This window comes from Lichenostomus cassidix, chromosome 2, assembly GCF_008360975.1.
Source record: "Lichenostomus cassidix isolate B80296 chromosome 2, HeHo_3.0, whole genome shotgun sequence".
Classification (NCBI taxonomy): Eukaryota; Metazoa; Chordata; class Aves; order Passeriformes; family Meliphagidae; genus Lichenostomus; species Lichenostomus cassidix.
In genome coordinates, this window is record NC_139482.1 from 150099834 (window position 1) to 150113876 (window position 14043).

At 43.9% G+C, this 14043-nt stretch overlaps 1 protein-coding gene across 1 annotated transcript in view; it reads right to left on the minus strand.

Annotated features, from left to right (window-relative positions):
• The window catches only part of LOC146442497 (lymphocyte antigen 6E-like), a 377509-nt gene that overhangs the window by 157729 nt on the left and 205737 nt on the right, over positions 1 to 14043 (minus strand). The window lies entirely within an intron of this gene.

Here is a 14043-nt window from a genome sequence, read left to right on the forward strand (position 1 = left end):
CCCAGGGCTTGAGGGAGTGGAGAAGTCCATGCTGCCCGCAGAGCTCCTCCAGACAAGCGTGGATTTGAGCACAGAAATCAATATCCAGCCAGGAAAGGTGTTCAGCTCTCCTGGATCACAGCACTTCGCCCCTGGATAACCCTTTTCTCCCCCAGTGCCTGCTGAGCTGCCCCCTCCCTCCCCTGCTTTGGAAGCTTTGCAGGCTTTTCTTCCAGCAGCACTTGAAAAGGTCTTTTGTTGGTGCTGCTTTTGAGCCTCAGAAGTCAGAAAATGGATGGGAACAGCACAGTTGTCCAACCTTTCCACATTTCCTGCCATCCTTGATATTAACATGTGTTTGGGGTGCTGGGAACCAAGAAGGGTCAGGAGACAACATCCTGTGTCTGGACCTGAAATATGAGAGAGGAATAAACTGCCAGCTTAAGAACCACAGAGAGAGAGGAAATATAAGTCTCAAAATAAAGGGAATTGTAAAGATCTGGAGAGGAGCAGGGAATATTGTTCAGCTGGATGCAGGGAGACCATGTGTGCCCAAATCAGGATGTCACCACGGAGTAATTTATCCCTCCAGCCCTCCCTGACCCACAGGATGGAGGCGTGGGGAGTGCCAGCTCTGTGACTGTGTCTTTAGGCTGATGGATGGGATGTGGAACACAGATTTTTCGTGTTTAATTAAGCTGAGGGGGTGACAGGCACCACAGGAAACCTCCAGAAAATTGATTTTTCCTCACATATCCGCCCACAGAGGAACTGTTGTGTGCAGATGCCTGGAGAGAGTATTTTGGGAGATCTGCCTGTGTTTTCTTTGTCTGCTTCTGCACTTAAAACCTGGCAAGATTTCTGGAAGTAGTTAATGCTACTTCAAAAATTAATGTAGTGTCTATATTTAAATTATATTTTGAGTCTATTTTAGGTATTCCAGGGATGTTGCATCCCTCAAAGTGTTTAAGGCCACGAGATCTCAAAGCAACCTGGTCTAGTGGAAGGTGTTTGCCCATGACAAGGCTTGAAACAAGATGACCTTTCAGGTCCTTTGCACCCCAAACAATCTTGTGATTCTATGATTTAATAATAAATTTTATATTGAATATGAACATTCATACTCGTACAAAGAAAACAGAGTGCTCAGAGACTTCTATCAGAGGTGTGCAAGTCCAGAGTGAGTGGCTTTGAGGAAAAATGTGGCTATTTTGAGGAAACAGAGATATTTCAGTGGATGAGAAGCTCTGAGCTTGCTGTAAGCACAGAATGTCTGTGAGTGCAGGCAGCCAGGATGAATTTTTCCAGGCTGTGAGGGGGAGGCACCAGCTTCTGATATCCCCATTTCTGCTGTGAGCAGAATGTTGGTGCAACTCTAAATGGTGAGTTTGTCCAGAAAACAGGGATTTATCCATGCCTGGACATGCTGCAGGTGTGCAAAGAGCCAGCACAGGGTGCTTGTGAATGGATTTTTGTGGGATGGATGCAGCAGAGGGGAGAGAAAGGGATCCTCCTGACCTTCACTCCCTCTTGAGACCATTCCTGATAACCAATCCCAGCTGGACCAGCATGCACTGCTGGAGAAGGCAAAAAAAAAAAGGGAAAACAGGGGAGATTTCACCTGCCTGGAATATATCAGCTGCCAGAAATGCACTGCACTGCACCTGAAAAAGAGTAGGGACACCAGATCCTGTGCCCTAAGCAGATGCTGGAAGTGAACTGGTGTTAATGACTGTGGAAAATCAGGGATGAGAACCCAGAGAGGAGTTGGGCAAGTTGTTAATGATGTCATGAGATTCACTGCCCATCATCCCACACCCCCAGAGCTACAGGTTTGCAGTTCTCTGAGGCCATTCCATAAATTCCCCAGTCCAGTATGATCCAAAATTCACCTGTAACTGTTTCCTTATGACTCTGCCTTGCAAGCTCCTCCTTTCTCCCTGTATTCCTTCACTCCCATCCCATGGCTGCCTGCTCTGATTCTCCTGCAATGAAGATGAGAGCTCTCCTCTCTCAGACAGATATTTCACAAAGCAACTCAGACTTTTAGAGGCTCCAAATCTCTTTTCACAAAACCCCAGAATCATTTAGGTTGGAAGAAACCTTAAAAATCTTGGTCCAGCCCCCTGCCGTGGGCAGGGACACCTTCCATCCCAAATTGTTCCCATCCAACCTAGTCTTAGACACTTCCAGGGCAGCCACAGTTTCTTTGACCAAAAAATTCCATTGCCTTCCAAAAATTCCAACAAGGAGGACGAACAGGTACAAGGGGTGAGAAAAACAGCTCCCAAGGTGTATCCCATGTGTTCCATTTCCCTGGGAATCCAGGCTGGAAATGTAGCCCAGCCACGAGTGATGCTTTGTAATGAATTGAGCAAGTGGTTGAACACAAGAATCAAAATAAACCAAGTTCAAATAGCACCCCCACCAAGCTGCTTATTTCAGTCTCAGCACTCAGGGCTGCAGATTTCTGGAATTACTGATCTCTGAGAGGCTCATTGTTACAGGGTCAGGCCTCTCCTGACATCAAACCTCATCTTCAGTGCCCGGGAGATAAAAACCCCTCCTGCTGAATTAAATAGGATATAATTCACTGGGCATGTCCTGGGGTGGCACTTTCCCAGTCATGGGCCAGCTGTGCTGTTAACAAGCCCCTGCAGAAATTCCAGCAGCTGATCTGTGCTCTCTGACATCCTTCTGCACTCTACTGATGTTAAACTGCAGCAGTTTAGCAGAGAAACATGGAATGGTTTGGAAAGGACCTTAAAGATCATCAAAAATTCTTGTCCATCCTGCACTGGGCAAAGCACAGCTGCAGTCACCTCCCACGAGGAGGTTGCTGTGAACTCCTACCAGTTCAGGACAGTCAAATTCAAATAACCCAGCTTTATCCTGGGAGAATTAGGCAAAGAAACCCAAAGGAATGTATTTCTGTGTATAAGAAACAATAAAAAACTCAGGCTAAATATCACTTTTCATGGAATGAGAGGGAATTTCCAGGTAGGAGATCAGCTCTCATATCAAAATATGGATATCAAATCAGCTCTTCACTCAGGATTTGGCTTTCCAGCAGCCCATTCCTCATGGAGACAGGGAGCAGAGGAGGACCTCTAATTCCTCTTGCACCTCTCAGTGTTCATTCAGTTGCTAAACCATAGGAATATGGAATGGGAAGGGTTGGAAGGAACCTTAAAGACCATTTAGTTCCATAACCTATTCAATAAATAAATAAATAAAGCTCACCAGAATGCCACAGTTCAGGCAAGAAGATCCATTAAAGCCCCAAACTGATGTCATGTGGGACAGGAGAAATGAGATGGGAATTATCAGCTGGTGATGGCAATTATCAGCTGGTGATGGTAATTATCAGTTTTTAAGCCTGAGCATCAATTCTACACAAAATAATGGGGGGAAAAAAAAATGTTACAAGATGCAATCAATAAAGAACCAGAGGGTCAGAACACAATTAATGTCAGTCAGGGGGCTTTGTGAAAGGGGGGCTTGTCAAGCCAGCCTGATTATGTATCTGAGGAGATAACAAGATTGATGATACTGGGAAAAACCTCAAAGTGAGGCTTTTCTAAAGGGTTTGATTCATTTCTGACAGTGGTGTTAAAAGGGAAAAAAAGAAAAGAGAAATATAAATATCAAATCCATTAAAAGCTGGTCAAATAACGGATCTCAGGAAGAACTTGTCAATGGAAAATCATTGGTGACGCAGGTTCTGCAGGAGTTTTCAGCATCACTTTCAGTGATTTGGGAAGGAGAATAAAATCACTGCTGACAACTTTTCTATAAGGTAATTATTGCCTCTGAGTAGGGCAGAGGGATTCTACAGAGAGGTCTGAATTTTTTGGGAAACTGGACCAAGATGAGTCAGGCTGGTCCATCTGAGTGCAAATTTTTATATCCAGAACTAAGAAATGAAGCTCAACTTATCCAAATCCTTCCCAGTACCTGAAGGGAGTCAACAAGAAAAATGAAGTGAAAACATTTACAATGGCCTGGAGTGACAGGACAAGGGGGAATGGCTTCAAACTGGAAGAGGGGCGGTTTAAATGGGATATCAGGAAGAATTTCTTCCCTGTGAAGGTGGTGAGGCCCTGGAATGGAATTCCCAGAGAAACTGTGGCTGTTCCATCCCTGGAAGTGTCCAATTCCAGGTTGGATGGGTCTTGGAGCAACCTGGGATAGTGGAAGGTGACCCATGGCAGGGGCTTGGAATGAGATGAACTTTCAGGTCACTTCCAACCCAAACCATTCCATGATTCTCCCAAAACCAGAGCTAAATAAGGAAGTGTTCATGAAGACAAGGCAATGAAATGCAGAGTCTAAACATTACCAGTGGATTTTTCCAGGAAACCTCTGCTTCCTCTGCTCGTTTCTCCTCGTGGCACAAAACTCATCTTTAAACTTGTAAGGGACCAGACCTCAACTCCCCAAGGACACCTCACTTCCAAACCTTTGCCATCACCTTCCTTCCTATTTTTTATCCAAAACCTCCCAAAAGTGAGCACTCAGGACACTTTCCTGTGTGGATTCTTTCATTCCAGGACACTTTCCTGTGTGGATTCTTTCATTCCAGGACACTTTTCTGTGTGGATTCTTTCATTCCAGGACACTTTCTTGCGCAGATTCCTCCATTTCATCAGGAACAAAAGCTCTTACTTAGCAGAAGGTTCACGTGTGACTTCTCTTCAAAAGTTCAGGGTGAAGAAATGAACTGCAAAGGGCTCGTTTGTGCTCTATTTAACTTCCAGTGAAGTGATGATGATGCCTCAAAGCTGCCTCCTAACAGTTGTCTGCAGTCCCTGAGCCAAATGCCAGCCAGGAACAGAAATCTCCAGGAAAGGAGCAGACAAACATTGTCTTTTATAGCTTGGAAACAGCTGTTCCTGCCTTTGGGCCTGCAGGCTCGGGACTCACTGACCTGGTTTACCCAGCCCTTGGCTTCTGGTTTATATCCCCATGTCTGCTGATAATTGATGCATTTCTAATTGTTATTTAAACTTGGTTAAAGTGAATATTGGTGATTAATTATCTCTTGCCTTGCTGAAACGATTGTACTGCTAGTAGAAATATCGAAAGTGGAGGGAAATTATGCAAATTCTTTAGTGAGAGTGGTTAGGCATGGAGGGTGTTTTATTTTTATTTTGTTCTAGGAGTCTTGTTGGGGTGGTTTTTTTGAGGTTTGTTGTTTTTTTGTTCCTGGAACTGAACTTGCTGAACCTCTAAAACACCAGCCTGGCATCTTTTCTTCAAACAGCTTTGCAAAGAGGATAAAGATGGAAATAAAGAGACATATGGTGCACATGAGCCTAATTCATGCAAAGTTGCTCATCCTGGGCAGATGGAAATGAATGTTTGAGTACCTTGGCTGGAAAGATGCCTTAAAACTCACCTTCTTTTTATTTTCCCTTCATCAGCAGCCTGGCTAATGAGCAGCTCCAAGGCAACTTTTCTTCCTTCTCAGTCTTTTGGGCAAATTAATTTTGCTGCCATGTGTCCTCCTTGCCCCTCTTCTCCTGAGTTGCAATGACAGATTGATGACTTGAATGGCAGCAAATGCAAAGTACTCCCAAATATTCCCAGTGTTAATGAGGAATTAATCTGATCTGGGAGACAAAGGGAAAGGGGAAGGAGAGGCATTGATGTGGTTGGGAGTTCCCCAACACCCAATGGGTTTTGCAAAATCCACTCATGCTGCTGTTTTCCCTCCTTGCATGTCTAAATATCCTGTCTGAAAATGTTGCCCTGCCTTAGGCGCAGCTCATGTCCAATTATTGACTGCCTGGAGCTTGGGAGAATTTGTAGGAGATTCATCACTTCTTTCTCTTCTTTTTATATCTGTTTTCTTTGTTTCTCTCATCCTTCTCCTGTTGCATCACCGATCCATCAGACATTGATCTTCACATAAAGGTGCAAAGTGAGTCGACAGGCTCATGCCACATTTTATTAAGCAGCTTTCCACTGGGAATCAAGACATTGGATAAAAGAGAGTGCTGCCAGTATTTTGGAGTAATATCCACCAAAACCCTCCTCTGCAACTGTCAGGAAGACTCTGGATTTTAATATCCTGAAGTAGTTCAAAACTTGAGAATGATCAGGTGGTATCTGGTTACATAAATCCCTAATGGCTTTAAACTGGAACAGGTTTAGATTGGATATGAAGAAGAAATTCTTCCCTGGGAGGGTGGGGAGGTCCTGGCACAGGTTGCCCAGGAAAGCTGTGGCTGTCCCATCCCTGGAATATCCCAGGCCAGGTTGGATGGGGCTTGAAGCAACCTGGGATAGTGGAAGGTTTCCCTGTCCATGGCAGGAGTGTGGAATGAGATGATCTTGAAGGTCCATTCAAACCCAAACCATAATTCCATGGTCTTTAACCACAGTAATTCAGATATCCGGATAGGATTTTGAGGAACCAAATCCCTCAATGAGTAAAAATATTTTCCTGCTTTATCTCTAACTCATCATTTTGTGTGTTTTCCTTGTTTAGAAGCCTAAAGGTATTTGGTCATCAACTTGTGCAAACAGGATTTAATGGAATCATAGTTGGAAGGAAGCCACAAGGGTCATCAAGTCCAACTCCTGGTCCTGCATAGACAAGCCCAAGAATTTCACCTTGTTCCTGAGAGTGTTGTTCAAACTTCTTGAACTCCTCTTCCCTCCTGGTGGAAAACAAAAAGTCAAATTAATAACAAATCAATAAATGTGGTTTTTTGGAATGTGAGATATTCAATGGAATATTAAACCAGACAAATAGTAAACCCTGATCTGTTCAGTGGAAAACTCCCAACATTCTCTGTAAATCCCAGCACTGTTTTTATGGTTTATCCTGCACAGCAGATGTCCTCACTCCAAACCTACTTGGATTTTTCAGGGATAGGATTGTGGGGCTTATTCTTCTCCTGTTTTTTTTTTTTTTTCCCCTTCATTTTAAATTCAGAGAAAAAGCACTTCCTAAATGCAAGCACAGCTGGAATTTCCACTGCAAGGTGAAAAAAAACTAAGGAATTTACAGAGAGGGGTTTGTGCACAAGGCAGATCCTCTGGGGGTGAGCTGGAGGAGGTAAGTTCTTCACCACTAATGTCCTTATCTTCTCAAACTATCAAACCAATGCAAATCACTTCCCACTGCTGGCAGCCTGGATTTTGGAAAATATGGAACACAGCAGCAGCTCCTTGAGCGTCCTTCAGGACGTGGCTTTGTTGCAACCACAGTTGTCATCTACACTTGGGGGAGAAGATGATGGATTTGTTCATCAGCTTCGTAATTCTGAGGTTATTGAAATTAAACCTGCAAAAGGAGAAGAGAGCTGGGTTAGGAGTTTATGCCTTTGACGCATTACAAAGTCCTTGAGCTGACACAGTTCTGCTGAATTCCCTCCCAGCTCCTGCATTTTGCATGGATTTGTCTGTGTGGCATAGAAAAAGCTGGAAAAGTTGTCCTCAATTGCCACATTCACAGGTTTTTTTAACATTTCCAGGGATGGTGAGTCCACTGCTTCCCTGGGTATTTTGTTCCAATGCTTGACAAACCTTTCCATGAAGAAATTTTTGCTCATGTCCAGTCTAAACCTCTCCTGATGGAAATGTAGGCTGTTTCCACAAGGCACACAATGCCTGAATTTCAAAATGGCTGTACCAGCTTCACCCACAGTTCAAAGGAGAAATAAGTCAATTTTCTTCTTTTTCCCACAGGAATTTGTTTTTTGGCCCTGAACCTCAGTTCCTCAAATGACTGAGGTGTCAAGTCTGGGAAAGGAGATTTCTCCCTGCTGACCAAGGATGCAAAGGCAGAATAAATGATTCCAGGATAAAATGTGGAGAATGAGAAGAACTCTTTAGGAAAATGACACGAGAGGGGTAAAAAAAACCTCAGAGATAATGGAAGATTTTCATTACAGCTCTTCAAAGACCTTTTCAGAGTGGGTATTCCAGCATGGAATCATAGAGTCATGGAGTTATTACTGTTGGAAAAGACCCCTGGGATCACTGAGTCTAATCAATCCCCACCTTGTCAACCAGAGCAGAGCACTGGGTGCCACATCCAAAAATTTCTTAAACACCTCCAGGGATGGTGGCTCCACCACTTCCTTGGTCACCTCATTCCAATGCCTGACCACCTTTTCCATAAGGAAATTCCTCCTGGGAATTACATCCTGAGATCTAAGACATCATCAAATATTTGTAGATGCAAGGAGATCCTGCAGTGAAAAATATTTTTAAGTTAGCCCTTTAAAAATGCTAAAGTTGATTTTATAAACAGATTGCAGCAAGTGGGGAGGGCAATCAAAACTTTGAAAAGGCCAAATTAAATGGAGACAGGAGGAAAACTTAAGGCACTGGGAATTATCCACATGGCTTGGGAATATTCAATATGTTGCATTTTCTGGGAAGACAAATACTTCCTTCCTGGGTTTTCCAGGGTTTAAATACAAGCTGGGATTCACATGGAGGCATGTAGAGAAAATCTAAATCTAATCAGCCTTTGCTCTGGACTGAGGGTTTGCCTAAGCCCAGGTGGTGCACAGCAAAGACTTTTGTGGGATAACTTCAGCCTGTGATTGAGCTTTGATCCTTATGAATGGAAGATTTTCCAAACAAGAGAAGAGGAGGTTTTGTGTGCAATTGTCCCCAGAGTCTGAACAGATCGAACCATTTCAAACCCTCTTTATTCCCAACTCCAAAGCCTTTGGTTTCTCTCTGATCTGCCTTTGGTTTGAGCAAATATACAAGATTTGTCCTTGGAGCTGGAAATATTCCTTCCCTTTCCAGTCATTTGGCATGAGTTGGTATCCAAGGGTATTACAACTTTTATATTTTTGATGATAAATTTTTTTTGTTTGGTGGTTGGTATCCAAGGGTATTACAACTTTTATATTTTTGATGATAAATCAGAGAAAGCTGTTGCTGGAGAAACCTCTTTGTCCGCACACAATAAAAGAAGGAGCTCTTGGCTGCCATTTGCCCTCTGGTATTTTTCAGTGGTGGAAAACAAGGAAGAGAAATGAGTGCAGCCTTTGGATTGGAGCAAATCCTCATCTTCCATTGGAAGCTGCTTCCTGTCGCTCAAATTTTCAACTTTTGCCAGGGGGTGAACGTAACAGCTTGTTCCTTTTTTTTTCCCTCCTGACACTTCCCTGGAGAATGGCTCGTGGCTGCTCCTTGCAGCTCCTGGTTAAAAATAAATTCAGTTTTCAGAGGCAATTTGGATTCTGCCAGCCCTGCTGCAGGGAGGGCTCTGTGCCCTCTTTGTGTCTCCAGCTGGTTTTCCCTCTTGGAACATTACACACACCACAAGTGGGATAATCCCACACCACGCCAGGGCAACTCCAGCTCGTAATCATGGGCATGCAGGATGTGTAAAGCCAGTGCTTCCCTCTTTGGAGTCGTGTTGGGAAATAATTGTGGTAATTCTCCATCCCAGGCAAGGTTAATTAGTGCTGCATTCCCTTCCACGTCTCCAATTTTCCTCTTCAGCGTCAGGAAAACAAACAGATTCTTGTGGGAATTAAAGGTGGTTTGGTCCCTGCTGGAGCAAACAGTTTCATAGTCCTGCTTGGATTTGGTGGGATTATTCCTTGGAGAGACACTTTTCAGGGTCAGCCCTAGACTTGAGCAGAACAAAAACCTTTAGGAAGTCACACAGTGTGGTAATTCCCGTGAGAATTGCCATACCAGAAGATGGATTTGGAGCAGGAGTGATGAGGAGCAGCTGAGGGAGTTGGGGATGTTCAACCTGGAGAAAAAGGAGGCTCAGGGGGAACCTTTTCACTCTCCACAGCTCCCTGACAGGAGGTTAAAGCCAGGTGGGAGTTGACCTCTTCTCGCAGGGAACAAGCAACAGGACAAGGGAAATCAGCCCCAAGTTGAGCCAGGGAAGGTTCAGGTTGGATATTAGGGAAAATTTCTTTACTGGAAGAGTGGTTAAGCATTGGAACAAGACCCCCAGGGCAGTGGTGGAGTCACCATCCCTGGAATTGTTCAGAAAGGAAGCAGACCTGGCGCTTTGCCATGGTTTATTGGACATGGTGGCATTCAGCCGAAGGGTGAACTTGAGGATCTCAGGGGTCTTTTCCAACCTTAATGATTCCATGATCTCCACTGTCCCACAGCACCAACACCCAATTTCTCATTAAACAGGGCACTGCATTATTTCCCCTCACAATTCCTCTCCATTTTGATCTTTTTGTCCTTCAAACCCATGAAATAGGTTGAGTTTGTCCTCTATTTCCTTTTAATGCCCTTTTTTTCCCTCAATTTTACCCTCCATGCCTCTACCTGGAAGAACAACCTGCATCCCCAACAGGAGAGCAGGGTGGCAGCCAGGGAACTCTCTCAGCACTTTGCTCAAGTGTTTTTTTCTCCCCAAACCCAGCCTTGCTCCTAATGAATTCCTGTGCCACAGATCCGAATGTCAGCCGTGCTTCCAGGGATTCAGGCTGCCATCCATCACTGCTTAATCTGTCCTTAATGGGCAGCATGTGAGGAGCAGCCACCAGGAGCAGAAGGGACATTAATGGGACAGCAGAGATGAAATGGGGGCGGGAAGCTGAAAAGCCTCATTAGGTGCATGGGCAGCCCAAGGAGAGTTTGCTTTAATATCTCTGCTTTCTGTCAAGGCTGGATCATCTCTCAGAGTGAGGTTTCAAGTCACCCACATATGCTCAGGTTTTGTGAAAAATTTTTTTTTTTTTGATGGCTGAGGAATATTTGCGCAGCCATAAAAGAAAGGAATATTTTATAGCCTTTATTAAAAAAAGGCTGTACTTGAGATAAAAAGCAGGACAGCAGATGATGCCAAATGGCTTGGCAAGCCCTGAAGCTGTTCCAGGTCTGGTCACTGCAACACTTTGCTAAATTGAGCAAGGGAAAGTTTTAAATCTGGAGCTTTTCCTGCTGCAGGTAAAGATTTACTGTGTGTTAAATATCTGCTCAGAGCTGAGGCTCACTTTGGGCCCAAAGCCATCCATGCTTTTATAGCCCAAAGGAGGGACAGGGATGGTTCTGCCTCACTTTTCCTTGTGGGATTTGCAGTTCCATCATGCAGTTCCAACCCCTTTCCACTATCCCAGGTTGTTCCAAGCCCCATCAAATTTGATCTTGGAGAATTCCAGGGATGAAGCAGCAACCTTTGCCAAGGCCTCTCCACCTTCCCAGGGAAGAATTTCTTCCTAATATCCAATCTACCTCCTCTTTTAGTCTAAAGCTGTTCCACAGCCAACCTTTTATCCAAGAAAATCCACAGAGACCGAGGAAAAAGCAGGGCTGTAGGATGAAATCTCTGCATCACGGACAATTAAACTCCAACCTTCCCATTTTCACCTTTCCTCAGATGCTTTTCCTTCCTAGAAGCAGAATTGCACAAACTCTTCTCTCCTTGACTGGTTTTAGATGGTGCAACCTGTTGCTTGGGTGGGTTTATTCAGGTCTAAACCTTCCTTTTGGGAGTCTCTTGCCAAGAGTAAATTGAGTGGGCAGTTTCCATCAGCTAAATATTTTATGGGGATTTTTGTGTGTTTTGTTGGAGTTTTTTATTTTCTTTTTATGAGTTTGGGTTTTTTTGTTGTTGTTGTTGTTTTGGGGTTTTGTTTGGTTTTTTGTTTGGGTTTTTTTGTTTGGGTTTTTTTGTTTGTTTGATGTTATTTTTGGCTATGTGAGATAGGAGTCAATGCATACATGAGAAAAAATCAAAAAGTGACAGTGATGGTCTGTTGGAGTCATTACCAGGTAACAATTTCAATTCTACAAGTGGTCCTGGTGGTTCCAAGTTTTTTATTCTGATCTCTTATGAGTTCATCTCTGTGCTGAGAGAACACCTCTGGCCCTCCAGTTCCTGTGTTTATTTTGATTCCCAACCTTTGGCTCTCCCATCACAATTCCTGGTCCTCCAGTGAGATGTAAATTCTCTGAAGCCATTTTCTCCCCTTCCTGATGTTTTACTTCTGTTTCTTTCAGATTTATCCCCACCAAACAAATTCAATATCCGGGTTCCAGGCCAGAGAATCACATTCTAAAAGCCATTTCTTCCCTTCCTGATATTTTTATTTTCCTGTATTATCCAAGATGGTTCAGAATACTTTCTCACTTCTTATTTTTATTCTTTTTTCTTTTATTTATTTTGAGACAATCTGATTAATAAAGTGGTTTTCTCATCTTTATTTTTTATAGTCTAAGACCTCCTGTCTGGGACAACCAGGGTCAAGGAGAGGAGGCAAAGACATTTAACTTTATCTCACTGGCCATTGACAGGATCAACCTCCTGAAAAAATCAAAATTAAACCAGTAAACAAAGCTTTTTCTCCATAGAAAGGGCCAATATTGAAGGGAAATGAATGTGTTGGGGTTAACAAAGGGAGTGAACAGAGCTGCTGCAATGTGTTGGTTGCTGTTTTGGGAATTTTTTTCCACCCACAGGGTCTGTGGTGTTTTAGCAGTTGGGTGATTTCTCTTTTGAAGATTCGTGGAAGACCTTGGCCAGCATTTGTGCTTGTGAGTCCCTGCACACAAAAAAAAAAAACAAGAAAAAAGAAAAGAACAAAAAAAATTGAAAAGAAAAAGGACTTCATTGCTTTGTCCCAAAACTCTTCACCCAGAATTAACCACAAGCTTCATGGGATATCACTCTGCTGACCCAAACCTCACCGCTAAATACATTTTATTGCATTTTTAAATTAAAAGGGAAATCAAACAGATTAAAGAAGCACTTTTAAATTCTTCATAGCAAAGCCTTGTGTGTATATATACTAAAGTGCTCAAAATCCTTGAGGATTTGGTTAAAAGAGAGGTCAAAAATGCTGCTGGAGCAGCATGAAAACCCAGGTTTGAAGTGATCAAAGCTTCAGGCCGTGCAGGAATGGTTCTGGGAGGATGGGGGTTGCCAGGGCATCACTTGAACTCTGCAAATCGACCCTCAGAGAAGGGACAAGAAGTGACATTAGAGCAAACTCCCGTGGCTGGGACATCTGCAGACCTGAAGGCTCTTCCTGGCCATTTACCCTCCTTGACAGAAAGAGATGGTCTCAGTTGTGAGTTGTCACTTCCCATTAAAGCAACTTTCTTCCGCTTCCCCGAGTGCCAGAGAAAGAAACAACAACAAAAATCAGGGAATTGTCTGAACATCCCTCGGGGTCATTGGTAAGGAACTTTCATTAACCAGGGCCAGCTGGCTGCCAAATAAACCCTTCCTATTTCTGCACGGAGGAAAGAGCAGGGTCATTTGTCACAGCTCTTTCCAGTGCAGTGGCTCCCTGTGGAACAGACAGGAAGCTGTTGGAGAAATGTGGTTTTGGATGCAGCGTCCCTGTAGATTTCCAGGAGATCCTTTTCTTGCCAAACCCCTGGCAGTTTGATATTTGGATTAAATTCTTGCTGTGCTGTGTGGGGATAGCTGTGACAGAGGGCTGAGCTGGTGGCCATGGAGAAAGGAAAAGCTCTCAGCCACGTGTGTGAGGCTGAAATAATCCACAGAGCTTCATCCATATTCAGGCAGAACAGGTGGGGATGCTCCTGCCTGGCCAGGATTTGGGTGGTTCAGAGTATTTCCAAAATGTTGTTATGGCTGGGCATTGCTGGAGAGCCAATGAAAAGCTTCTCCAAATTTGATTTCTGTCTGTAAACTCAGACCCAGATAGAGCCTAGCTGAATTTTAACTGTATTTCTGTTACTTAAGGTATTTAGGGTTTTTTTGCCCAGTTCTGCACCTTCTGTCCTAAATTGGAGGGGGAATTCAATCACAGAATCATGGAATGGTTTGGGTTGGAAAGGACCTGAAAGATCATCCAGTTCCAACCCCCTGCCATGGGCAGGGACATCTTTCACCATCCCAGGTTGCTCCAAGCCCCATCCTACCTGGCCTTGGACACTTGCAGGGATGGGAAAACCACAGCTTGTCAGTCTGAGGGGTCTAAGACAACCTGGTCCTTTCCAACCCAAACCATTCCAGTTCTCTGACTCACTGTCAAATAAACACTGACTGAACCTATCTTGGGGATCTTCTTTGTCTGGAAACGCCTCGAAATAACAGGCAAACATCTTCCCTTCCCAGCCTCTGCATTTTCT